The sequence below is a fragment of the Mus caroli genome, chromosome X (genome assembly GCF_900094665.2).
Source record: "Mus caroli chromosome X, CAROLI_EIJ_v1.1, whole genome shotgun sequence".
Classification (NCBI taxonomy): domain Eukaryota; kingdom Metazoa; phylum Chordata; class Mammalia; order Rodentia; family Muridae; genus Mus; species Mus caroli.
This window is the reverse complement of record NC_034589.1, coordinates 105,090,851-105,103,449: the sequence shown is the minus strand read 5'-3', so window position 1 is coordinate 105,103,449 and position 12,599 is coordinate 105,090,851. Positions and strand designations below refer to the sequence as shown.

The window sequence follows — 12,599 nt, the reverse complement described above, 5'->3', positions numbered from 1 at the left end:
TCACTGACAATTTCCTTTGCTCAACAGAGCCTTTTAGTTTTGTGAGGTAAAATTTGCCAATTGTTTACCTTATGTCCTGCACAGCACAGCTAGAGTCCTGTTTAGAAACTCTCTGCCTCTATCTGTCTGTCTATCTATCTATCTATCTATCTATCTATCTATCTATCTATCTATCTATCTATCTATCTATCTACCTACCTATCCATCTACCTACATATCTATCTAGTGTACAACTTACCTTTATCTTTAAGAGTCTCAGTATTTTGGGATTTACATTGATGTCTTTTATCTATATAGAATTAACTTTTGTGCAGAGTAAGTGAAAAACATCTAGTTTCATTCTTCTATAGATAGATATCCAGTTTTTTCAGCACCACTTGTTGAAGATGTTGCCTTTTCTCCCAAAGCTACACAGGTCTTAGTATGCAGCTTTGGCTACTAGAAGCAAAAATTATGAACGATTTTCATCAGCAGCAAAAGAAAGCTACATTACCAATTGAACATGTTAAGTATTAAAATGGTACTTGTCACAATAATTTCTGAGTCCTAAATAGAATGTCTATGCTACGAACAGTGAGATTTAGATGTTTTAAATGTACAGAATACTCACTTGAGAGATATTCTATTATATTGACTAACAGCTCAAGCCAACTCACTGTCATTTGTTTCCTACTCATTATGTTACCAAAAATACTAGGTTAATAAAGTGAAAACAGGAAAGTAATCAACAAAGGTTGTTTATCTAGATAACACAGTATGTATCAACAACCTGAAGCTGAATAGGAAATTTTATTGGAGAGAAAAATAATTAAAATAATTTTATAGGACCAGTTTAAAAATTGGTGATATAACATTTTCACACAGTCTGTGTAATGCAACTGATAGCATAATAATGTCATGCAAAGTTCTGAAATGTATTCTTGAAAATTTCACTGCCAAATCATTTTGCTACATGTCATTTAGAAAATTTACTCTAATGGAAAAAAATGATATTCAAGTTTGGAAGAAAGGTTTTTTTTACCTTATTAATTCTTATAAGACAGCCAAAAAAACCCACTCTATATTTTTTCTGTTTTTTATTGTTGAAATCTGATTTCTACAAGCAACTCCTTTTTTGCTCCCATGTACTTCACTGCAGACAGATGTTCCTGATTCTTTCCTCCCACCTTCAGGACCCAGTTTGAGCACACTGGGATTATTAAAGCTCCAGCTCAAAGCTGACTAGCTTCTTTTATTTATTAGATCCACCTTGAGATTAATACGTCTTTCACTTTGCCATATTCTGTTCTTTAATTTTCTATTATTTCTCTGTTTCTTGATTTGCATTGACTTCTAATCATTTCCTTGTTTCATATATCAAACTGACATTATTTGTACTTATTTGCTTGAGTCCCTAATTCCCTTCTTTTTCAATTGATCTCTGTGCTTGCCTTTTTCCTGCCATAGATCCTAATGCTGCCTGTCCTCTCAGGAATTGGTCTACTGACTCTTAATCTCTTTAACTACGTACTTATTTTTTTGAAACCCAACTTAAATATTTCTTCATCTGCAATCTTGAATATTGTCACCTGTTATTTTTCCCAAGTACCTACAATTTGTACTTTGCTTTCTGATACTGGCTGTTGAGAACTTTCTGTTATACACTTACTTTGTACAGGTAATTTCAGAACATTAATTCTATCTTGACTTAGTTCTAGTTCTTGAAGCCCCAACTCATTTTGATAAACCTTGGCTCTTCAACCTGTATCTACTAAGGACTAATGACTTTTATTTGAACTGGTTGAGGTGCTTCTAATCACATTGTTTAGAAGGTGGAGGCAGAAGGACTGAGAGAACAAGGGCAGCCTGGGATATAGCTAGAGAGAACCTATCTCAAAAGGAGAACTAGGTGTGTTGATAACTAGTAGGGCACTTGTCTAACAAGTGGAGGACCTGGGATTTATCTTTCAGCACTAGATAAAATATTATTTATCCTTTGCCTTTCTGTCTCCAATCTTCTCTGAACTCTATACACAGTTTAGCAAAATTAGCTTTTTGCAATTCTTTTTTTCATATTTATTTTATTTTATATGTATGGATGTCTTGCTTGTATGTATATCTGTGTGCCATGTGTGTGCCTGGTGCCCACAGAGAAGAGCATCAGACCTCTGGAACCAGAATTACAGACATTTGTGAGTCATGCTACATGTGAGTCAACTACATATATGGTAAAATGCTACAAATATATTGTTTAGGATGTGTGTGTGGGGGGGTTGTATGCAGTTGATATGAAATTACATTTTATAGTATCTGGGAATGGAAGATATTGAGAAATCTAGAGTTGTATGTGAATTGAACTGTGTTTGGTAAAAATCATCAGAGATTTTTTTGAGGATCTTTGATTCTAGAGGTTGATATCCCTTGAACCACAAAACTTTTGGTGGCTTTTAATTGAATCAAAGTTTTCTGTCTATTTTTAAAGGTTTTTATTTTCAGTCTATTTAATTTCACACTAGTTCTTACTATATACTCTTCATTGGTCAAGTTGGTTTTATTATATATATATATATATATATATATATATATATATATATATATACTTCTGTTGCCTATTCCTTTCCCCCTTTAAGACAGTTGCATTTTATCTTCGTATCTTCTTTTAACCAACAATCAGATTAAAATATTAAAATAGAATGCTTCCCCAACTTTCCTATCTTACTGATGCCTTCATTCATAAAACAATGTAGTCTTTAATAACAGAACATAAGATCATATATTTTATTTTATTGTTGTCAATGTTTATTGCATGCTAATTCTATCTTCCAAATGGCATGGTAAATTCTGTAACAGTAACTAACCAACAAATTATATATCTCTCATGTCACCCAACAAATTTTGGTAATGCATCAAGTGTTGCCAATTTAACATAAGGCTTGCCTTTATTTTTTTCCCCTGTAATTCACAGGTGATCTCCCAGATTTTTTTCCTGACAAAACAAGGATTGAGATTAAGTGAGTGAAGTCCATTTCTTGCCTTAGTGACCACAGTCAACCAGTTACAAATGAGTACACTCATTCTTATTGGAAAAAATCCAAAGGGTCTTTGGAAACATTCAATTTTAATAACATTGCTTATATACCTGTCAAATGAACCTTTATGCTACTATTCAGTTTTGGTAATGGAGAAAAATTTTGGTCAAAGCAAATCTCAAGTTTGAAGACCAGGCATCACTTGACTCAAAGGATTGTCATGAAACTACTACAGGCACAGGGATGCTGGATGTTCACAGCTATCCAGGGAGAGAAGAACTGAGAGGCCCCGCCACAGATTTAGCAGATAAGTGCCAGGAAGAGGCAGCCCTACTACAGGAAGCCACCTCTCCTCCCCTCCCTCCCAACTCTTGGGTTCTGGGCTGAGGCCAGGGACTGTCCGGAGCTGATCTCGGGTTCTCATTGGCCGCTGTCTTTGGTGACGTCACGATCATGATGAGAATTGATGATCGGACACGCTGATTTCATTGTCTGAGGCGGCAGTGGAGACCCAGGAAAAAATCTTGCGGACTCCGCCTGCTCTGGCCCTGGTCTCATCTTGGAACCTCTGATCTCTTTCGTGACCGCACCACGCCCGAGGTAAGCGCCTAACCTGACTGTCTGTGAAGGGCAAAGGAGGACTTTCAAGACCCTGGGACAATGTGCCCAGTAGGGGGCCCGTAGGGTCTGTGGCCTAAAGATACAGCCAATAAATTGGTGCAGCTTCTAGGAAGCCAACTTCCTCTACCCTCCAAGCAAAGGCTGGGAAGAGCATGAAATTAGAAAGGAGCAGAGGATGGGGATACTGTGGGTATTGCCACACAGTGCAGGACCTTGCTCTGAAAGAGGGCGATGTCTGGGACTTACTACTGGCCAGATAGTAAGAGAAACTGGCGCCTCTGCTTCTAAAGAAAAGACAGGATTGAATTCTACCACTTCTAGATTTCACTGGACAGTAGATTTCTCATAGCCCCACTCAAATCGCACCGAGGACGCTGCGCCTGCGCATAAACACTCTGATTAGAGGGGAGGGGGGAGGTTCACTGCAGAGAGAATGGGCTTGGAAGTTGCGCAGGCGCCTTTTCTCTTTAGCTGGAGGGGGAGGGGCTGAGCTGTGTCTGAACTGAATAAGGGAAAGGTTAGGGATTTGGCCTTGAGATGTTTCAAATGCCATTGGAAGTGAGGGATCTGCTACTGGTTTTTGCATTTGGCCTACTGAGTGTACTCAGCATCAAAATGAGACTGATAAATTTGAGAAAGCAAATTCTAACTTTAAAGATATGTCTATGGAAAGGAAGGAAATTGAAGAACTTGCAGACTAAAGTTTTCAGTTATAAAGAAGAGTTAAAGATGTGTGTGTGGGGGGATTGTATACAATATTTTTAAAAATAAATCTAACTTTCAATCTTCAAAGAGCTTAGGTGTGATATGACATTCAGTAATTTGGAGCATCACTTTGGAGACTTAGAAATACATTTACTCACTTGTCTGTCTTTTCTTCATGTTAGCCCCATCACATAAAGCTTTTACCTCTATCTCAGATTTGATATTTTCCCTCTTTCTTCTTCTTGGGTGTTTCTATTAGAACCGTCTAAGTCAAATTTTATTTCAAGAGACTTTCTCTAGCATCCATTAATTGGGGCGGACTATGTCACCCCACTGTTTGGAGGAATGATCAGCCCCTCTGTCCTTGGGGAAAGATTGTATGGTTGGATTATTAGTCCCTGCCATGATCTCATCATTTACTCCCATTTTACAGGGAAAAACTGGGATTTTCTCCAATTTTTAAAGGGAAGATCTTGTTAAATATTGGCAACTTTTCCTTTGTATGTCTTCTCATACCATTCTTTACCTGCTCCTCAGTCTTATCTCTTATACTCCTCTGGTAACTAAAGGAGCTTCCTAGCCAGTATATACCTTTCACCATATAAAACTACCTGTCTGGGAACACTACTTCAATATTGTTTTCTCTAACAAGAATATCCTTGGCTTCCTATTATCTATTTTTTCAAGCTACTTCCTGTTATCTATTATTCCAAGTCAGATTCTACCTAGATTGCAAAACAACAACGAAACCTCAATCTAGCCTTTTTGAATGGTAGCACCTTATCTTTCTTCAATGTAAATTTCCCTACTGTTTCTTGAACACTTTTGCTTCTCACACCACTATCACCACTTTTTCCTAGGCAACTTTCTATTCTACATAATTTAAATCTTGTCCTCTTTGGAACTGCTGTTCGAATTAGACCACCTATAAGTGTCTTTCAAGTACAATGCAGTGGCTGTATAGGTCAACTTCCCTAAAATTCTCACATCTGTTCTTTGATTTGCCACTTTCTTCTACCCTGTTGTCTACCATCTTACTTTGTGCAGTGTGTGTGTGTGTTATGTACTCTTTAACTGGACTTTATATCCTTAGGGGTTGAGAATAGACCAGCCAGTTCTTTACTATCTTCCCACACACCTAGCTGACTAATGAAAACAGCTATAGTAACTTCAGTCCTTTTTTTCTTTAGAAAACAATCCCCTGGGGAGCTAAGTAATATTGTTTTGGAGAGAACTATACAAACACACATCAATTTTAGTCATCTTTAGTCAGGCAAGGACTCCTCTGGTGACTAAACAAACCTGACTGTGAGTCACGAAAAAGGCATAATGGAGATACCTATTTCATGAGTGGCTTTCAAATATGCCACAAACAAAACCAAAGCATTATTGCCTTAGAAGTAGATTTGTTTGTAATTCTTTCCACTGGAAAGACACTGCTTAGAGACATCCCATCACTCTGTACTTCTTTCTAATCACATTATGTCATGAATCGCCTCTTGAAAAATCTGTTATTAATCACTATTTATTGCATTATACTTTCAATTACTATGTTAGATTGACTACCCTTGACAGTTTTAATTTGACAGCTGATCACCATAATGGTTGCTACAGTTGCATATATATTTGCATATATATATATATATATATATATATATATATATATATATATACTCCCCTGGGGAATAAAATTTCATTGTTTCATAGAACAGAAATTTTGCTTGAATGATAGTGTAATCATAGTTTATTATAGAGAATGTTTTTTAGATAAACAGTTTTTTTTCAATTCTTATTTCATTTTGAGGCACCATCCCAATACTTTTTGAATGTTGTGGTTTGAGACTGTAGCTTAAAAGCAATTCAGAAGGATATTACAATTTATAAATTTTAAAATAATGCTAACAGGTTATTATAAGTGACTATAAGTGCTATTTATTATTAGGGACTGTTCTTTTACCTTGACCTTTTCTCTTCTTGCCTAAATTATGGGGTTCTTTCAAAGCAGTTTTAGTTTGTAGACAATAAATATAGTAATTAATATGATTCCCTTACATGTTTATTTGCACACCAATAGATTATTCTATTGCCTAACTGTAGGCAACTCTGAAGAAAATTCAGGACTTAAGATTGAACATGCTCTTTATTTTACATCATTAAAAATAAAAGATCAGCCAGGCTTGGTGGCGCACACCTTTAATCCCAGCACCCAGGAGGCAGAGGCAGGCAGATTTCTGAGTTCGAGACCAGCCTGGTCTACAAAGTGAGTTCCAGGACAGCCAGGGCTATACAGAGAAACCCTGTCTCGAAAAACTAAACTAAACTAAAATAAAATATCAAAGAAGAAAATTTCATCTGTATTTTGATATTCATTTTATGATTCTTATGTGTAGAGAAAAGATTTTTTTTTTCATTTAAGATGTAGAGTTTGAGCTAGAAGGAACTTTCTAATGATAAGCCAGTTTTCTCATCTTACATACCATAAATCTGAGGCCTAGAGATGTGAAGTACTTTGCTAATATTAGCACAAGCATTGTGTATTTTATATACACCCTCATAGTCTTACACAGTTTATTGTATTTAAACCATATAGCATGCCTCTCAAACAGTTGCTAATTTTTTTTTCATTTTTATTTTGAGAAACTGAAAGGTCAAAGTAGTTGACTTGCCTAGGTCCACACAGCTAGGATTCAAATGCTACAGTCAGGATCCAACTTCTATTTGACTCATGATCAATGTATCCTTGAGAAAGGTAACATAATGAATTCTTAAGAGACTTAACTAGGATCTGAGCCTCTGGCATCCTGGCCCAGTGTGGTGGGGGTGTGGGGGTGTGAGGGTGTGTGTGTGTGTGTGTGTGTGTGTGTGTGGCTATAACTAAATGTAGATACTCATTTTGGATTTCCAGTTGTAGTTTAGACTCTGAGAAGATCAAAGCTTTGTCAAGGGGATGATGGCATGAGGCAGGTGTATATCCTCCATACTATGTGTGGAATGTCAGTCATGTGTAAGCTTGACCCAATGGTGTATGCTTATATTTGGTTTCCATAAATCCAGTTCCAATGACCCTTTTTGACTTTTATCGATACCAGGCATGTACAGAGTCCATATGCATATACACAGGTAAAACATCCATATACATAAAATAAAACATAAATAAATCTGTAAGAAATACAGTGCCTTAACTATACAAGATGATAAATTTTACATTAAATTATTTTTTAAAAAACACTGAATTCATTCACATTAAAATTGTATTTTAGAGAGGACATTAGATTTCTTAAACAATAGAATCCTCAACATGATAAAAATATGAATTGCTGATGTTTATTTCATAGTGGAATCAGTTAAAATGGAAATTAGTGGTTACATGTAATTCCATTGAGTATACTATATTTAGGTATACTGTTTTCGGAAGTAAAAGGTGATGAAATCTAGAGTGGTAGAAATACAAATATCCATTCAATAGCAATTAATGGAAAAATAGAGGCCATGAATGTGAAGAAGACTAGGGAGAAGCATATGAGAGGGTTTGGAGGGAGAAAAGGGAAAGGAGAAATCTAATTAAATTATTATCTCAAAAACAAAGAAAAAAAGGTATTTTAAGAAAAAGAAAGATGCTGTAACAGCTAGGTCTGGAATTTACCTCAGCATTGGAGTACTAGCCTAGTAAAATTAGATCTTGAGTTTGGTCCTCAACAATAAACAGATACACACACACAAGCTGGAAAGGTTAGCATATTCAGAAACTGTTACAGGCATCCTGGAAGCTTTCTAAGCACCAATAATACCAAGGCAGTAAGGGAAACCTCATTTGTGTAAGTAGAGTCATCTTTGTGCCAGCTAGTAGAAAAACTGCCAGCATTAACTGGATGTATGATATTGTATCGTGTTTGTCAATCAAACACTATAGTTTACTTCTTCATGTAAAGGTGTACAAGAGAAGTTGCTCAGCTTCCTTGGTCCCCTGTTGGTTTACAGCTAGTTTAATAAGCAATTGAACTGACTGAGAATCTTTACTCCTTGTATTTCTTAGAGTGACAAAAAAATGAAGGGAACCATCTCCTTAGTTTCTCTCTCCTTGGAATGGGAGACATTTTCTTTTGATGTGTTTTAAGCAGTCTTGCAAACACGGGACCTACATACCCAGTAGAAACCTTTTCCATGTAGACAGTCATTTTGGGGGTTGTTTTTGTGCAAGGTCATGCAATTAGTAAGTGGCAGAACTTGGACATAAGGAAGGTGTTATTCTAAGCTAAACACTTCATTTTATTTTTCAAATGTTTGCATGAGTATATGCTTGAGTATATGTCCACTAATTTCTCTCTTTCTTCGCCTGTAAAGTCTATAAAATTTCCATGTTTTTCTCAGTGGATACGTGTTTTTCTTACAAAAAGAGGTTCATCATATGAACCCTCCTGGTTTCACATGGCGTAAGGTAATAGGCTCACATTCTTTACTATGATGTCTAAGCAGCCAATGGCGAACACATTCCTTCACTGAGTTTTATGAAACGTTGCATTACAAGATTATATGCTTTCAACTACACTAATTTATTGCTTTAATACTTTGCTATTTGGTTAGCTGGATCTACCTTTTGTGTATTTTATGATGGACTAGCTGTAACATTTTAGAAAGTAATTATCTGCGACCTATCTTCAAAGTAGCTTTGCCCTTTCATAGATTAACAACTTTCCGTGTCAAAATCTTCACAAAAGAGTATGATTGGTAGAGACCTAGGAGACTGTAAAATGTGAAAAGAGAAATATGTTCTCCATTAGCGGGAAGTATTATAGTAGATGTCTGAGTCTTCAGTCTTGACTCATCTCTCCTAAGACAACAGCATAACCACTTGAGTTATTTTTTAATATATGCTACTTATTTTATTTAGAATCCCCACCCTTATATTTAATACTGACAAATAATGTTACAATCATGAATATATTGAAAAAGTCTGTGTCTGCATCATTTCTAGTTAGAAGAAAAAAACACTTCAGACTTACCTCTAGCAACATTAAATCATTTATCAGTAAATTGACTTTTCTGATTAGGTTTGGTGTATTTGCATCTATTAAATCCTTGATAGTCAAAGAATGCTCTGTGGAATAGAAGCATGACCATTACATGGGAAAGACTCAGAAACTGAAAATTTCTGACCTGCCCAGATAACCTGCTCATCATCTGTATTTTAGCAAGATCCCCCAGGTGATCTCTAGTCACATTAACATATGAGAAGCAATATTGGAAATCAAAGTCAAAATTTCTTCACTACCTAGACTTTTGAAAGCTGGTGATCATAGACAAAAATTGAATTTTCTGTCCACTTTCATAAATGTAAAGAAATATGAAATCAAAGTATTTTCTGTTGTCTATTACCTGACTGATTTTTATAACCTTCCTTCCATCATGAAGCTGACACTGTTTCATTAGAAGGAGAGCTATAATTATATAATAAATCAAATTGTTGAGTCTAGATGAATCCACTTACTTTGATGATAGCATTGGCCTCACATTTGAAATGATACTTGTCATTATACGTGACTCATAGGCACAATCAACAGAGAGTCACAAAAAGTATATAGATTGATGTGCAGGAGCTGTTAGCGTTACTCAATGGGGCATCTAAACCATTTTTCTGTTTGTTGCTGGGGTATAGTACCATAAAATTAGTGGTTTACAATAACATAAATTTGGCATTGTGAAATACTATAACCTCAGCACTTGCGAGACAGGCAGAAGAATCACAAATCTGAAGCCAAAGCTGGCTTCTCAGAATAATCTTGCCTTACAACAGACAAAAATAATAACATAAATGCATTGTGTTATGAAAGTGATAATTATCAAATGATTCTCACTATATTAAAATACTTTTGTCAATAGAATTTCTATTTTGGGAATTCTAGGTGAAGAATCCATATCCTTGCTCCTCCCAGGTGTTGGAATTTGCCCACATTTCTTGTCTTATAACCTTCTTCTATCTGTCTTAGAGCTGACGATGTTTTATTAGGACTCTGACATTTTATCATTCTTGAAGCTATTATGGTTCCATCTTCATGTTTAAGGTCCCTGGTGATCATCACATTTAACCCACTCAAATAATGTGGAATAATTTTATTTATGGTGGCTGACTACCAATCTTAATTCCACCTGCAATCTTAATTTACTTTTACAATGTAACGTTCTAGGAATTAAGCCATTTCTTTAAATGGAAACCCAACATCCATATTGTAGAGTGCCAATCTTCTGAACTGTGACAGGATAAATTTGTATTAAAGCTTTCCAGGGTGGGTTCCCCCCACTTTATTAGAACAGCTTTAACAAATTTACTCAAGATTGTCTTTTAGGATATATAAAAATATTTATTTAAATACTTTATAGTGTATAATACCCTCAGTTTTGACAAAATAATCTAGACATAAAAGAGCTTATGATGTGAATTATTTTGGTAAAACAAGTTCTGAAATATGTTACTTTATATCTCTGATCTCCAGTTTACTGATGATATCAGAATTATTATATTTATTATGATATAAAGTTATTTCTAAGTTTTAAACTATGAGTCTATTATTTTAGTAAATTACTAAAACTATGTATCCATACAAAATACCAGTTGCCGGTAAACTCTTCAAGCTTTTGTAAAGCCTTTCTTCAGGATGATGTATCAACTGGACCCGTCCCAGCACTTATTGCCCACTTTCTAACCTTCTGTTTTCCATAGAAGTATACGTATTATACTGAAAAACATTATTACTTAGACTCTCTTGACCTTTTCAAAATTTGTTTTAGACTCATTTTCAAACTCGACATGGGGGCTCACAAGTATAGCCCCAGCACTTGAGACTGAAACAGGATTGCGAGTTTGATAATTGCTTGGACTATCTAACAAGATTCTGTTTCAGAAATTAAAACAACAGACATACACACACACACATATACACATACACACACACACACACTCATACACACATACATGCACGTAGGCATGCAAACTCATTGGCACACCAGCATGCACATAGATTCACAAATGCATACACTCTCACACACAATTATTACAACAAAATATATGTTCAAAAGCATAGCACATTAATGTTCTAAACATAAAATATATACTTTAATCCTTTTACTTGCATTAAATATGAATGATAGAAAAGCATTTGCTATATGTGGTCAGGATCAGACTATGGATAGTTTATTCTATAGATTCAGATCTGTTCTGATTGCCACAAAAGAAGAAAATTATAATGAAAGAGTCAAAAACATGTCAGCTGTATAATCTTCCCTACTGTTATTCATATCTATATGTTAAGATTAGCCAAGAGAAAATGCCAAGAAATCCATTAGGAGTTAATGCTATTCTTTTGTTTTTGTTTTTGTTTTGTGTTTTGTTTTTTGTTTTTTGTTTTTCAAGACAGGGTTTCTCTGTATAGCCCTGGCTGTCCTGGAGCTCACTTTGTACACCAGGTTGGCCTTGAACTCAGAAATCCGCCTGCCTCTGCCTCCCGAGTGCTGGGATTAAAGGTGTGCGCCCGGCCGCTATTCTTTAAATACATACATGATTGTAACTTGGCAATAATGTTCATGCTCAATTTTAATTTTACATGCTTGATATAGGACAGTATCTTTAAAACTGAGATTTGTAGATACTACAGTAAGTCCAATGACTTACTTTCAAATATCTGAAAAATATGATTTTTTTAAAATTTAGAAGTTTTTGTACACTAATCATAAAAGAAATTGCCATGTGTATATACACCACACAGAGAAAGATGTATATGGGTATACAGTTGTAAACTATAGAAAGACATTTGATGTAGTAAGAATTGAGCATCTTAAGGTAGAATATCTCCAAGACTCAAAGAAATTTTTGTCAGTTTAGGAAAGATCATGTTTTGGTTGTGTCTTAGTCAGGGTTTCTATTCCTGCACAAACATCATGACCAAGAAGCAAGTTGGGGAGGAAAGGGTGAATAAAGCTTATACTTTCCACATTGCTGTTTATCATCAAAGGAAGTCAGGACTGGAACTCAAGCAGGTCAGGAAGCAGGAGCTAATGCAGAGGCCATGGAGGGATGTTACTGGTACCAACTTCTGTATTAGTCAGGGTTCTCTAGAGTCACAGGACTTATGGGTAGTCTCTATATAGTAAAGGAATTTATTGATGACATACAGTCTGCAGTCCAATTTCCAAAAATGGTCAGTAGCAGCTGTGAATGGAAGTCTAAGGATCTATCAGTTACTCAGTCCCACATGGCAAGCAGGTGAAGGAGAG

The 12,599-nt window shown here is 35.6% G+C and overlaps 1 protein-coding gene across 4 annotated transcripts in view; it reads left to right on the top strand.

Annotated features, from left to right (window-relative positions):
- Positions 1 to 3,481: 3,481 nt before the first annotated feature.
- Hdx (highly divergent homeobox) overlaps positions 3,482 to 12,599 on the top strand; it is a 121,273-nt gene continuing 112,155 nt past the window's right edge. For all 4 annotated transcript variants that reach the window (XM_029472958.1, XM_029472957.1, XM_021153709.2 and 1 more), the window contains exon 1: positions 3,482 to 3,608. The gene's annotated coding sequence lies outside the window, so the exon portion shown is untranslated. The remainder of the gene's footprint in view (positions 3,609 to 12,599) is intronic.